The sequence below is a fragment of the Odontomachus brunneus genome, unplaced genomic scaffold (genome assembly GCF_010583005.1).
Source record: "Odontomachus brunneus isolate Ranch 3 - 2012 unplaced genomic scaffold, Obru_v1 Obru_scaffold_064, whole genome shotgun sequence".
Classification (NCBI taxonomy): Eukaryota; Metazoa; Arthropoda; class Insecta; order Hymenoptera; family Formicidae; genus Odontomachus; species Odontomachus brunneus.
Window position 1 is genome coordinate 816,252 of NW_022639514.1, and position 1,317 is coordinate 817,568.

Genomic DNA, 1,317 nt, shown 5'->3' on the forward strand with positions numbered 1-1,317 from the left:
TCATGGAGAATACTTTGAAAAATAATAAAGCCATTTTCAATGACAAATTACCGTGTTTTCCTTACTAGTCGCAAAACTTACGGAGCAGCCCTCGTACCAATCACAAATTATATGGCTATTTTTTCTACTTAAGGTTAAATCTAGGAAATTAATAGAGTTTTCAGACTCCAACTCATAAGTAATCTGAAGGTTAAGATGATAAGAGTTAAATGCGATAAGAATAGACTCAATGAGCTCCGGAGAAACTGCCAATCCAGTAAGCAAAATATCATTACTACAATGTTATTATAATGATATTCAGTAACATGTAACGTTTGCAAGTATGTCGTATTTAACGTTGTACACAGCATCATAATGAACAAACTTTGATACCGATTTTAAGGTTTCGACAATATTGAATTCACATATGTCATATCGTAATTAATGTTATACTAACGTTTTTAGAACATTTTGTGATAACGTTCCTCGAATAATGTTAAATAAACGTTTCCGTAACGTCAATTTACATCCCAGATAGCACAAACACGTTTCAGAAATGGTTTTTTACGGCTCAGGCAGCCGTAATAAGGACGTGAATTGTAATGTAAAAAAAAACATCTTGCGGAAACAATTGTAACTAATGAATTTATGTTGATTTTAACTGAAATTTAGCTCTTATATTTGATTTCTCACTATTTTCGCATCTGAAAATTTACTCAGTACTGGTCGGACGCGAACTCGAGAGACCTCAAACATCTTTAGATTCCTAGTCTACTATCTTGGATGCTGCGCTATTTCCTCAATTGATACTGTTTTTTATTATTCTCATATGCAGCCAAAGCACTAATTATAATTTTCTTATAATATTATTTAGGAGAACCACAAAAATAAACTATTTATAGTTATAATATTTTATATAATAAAAGAGAAGTTGGAGATACATGCATAAAATATTTATGTAAGATATGTTTACCTTGGTTACAAATATTTCGATAAAGTTTATCGAAAAAATAAAACTCTTTTGACTGTAGAAACGTTAAACACACTTCTTAAATTATGATTTCATAAACGTTTATGTTTAGCGTTTCTAGTTTCCCATTATGAAACATACGTATAAAATACGTATATGAACGTGTGCTACCTGGGATCAACGTTTTAAACATGTTAATTTAATGTTTCTTACTTATTTATCAACAACATTCAAAAAATATGTTTTGGAATGTTTGTACAACATTTCTTTAATGTTTGAAATGTAATATTATTAAGCAACATTTTAAAAACATTTATAGAATATTATAAAGAAGTATTACAATAATATACATAATATCAACGTTTTAG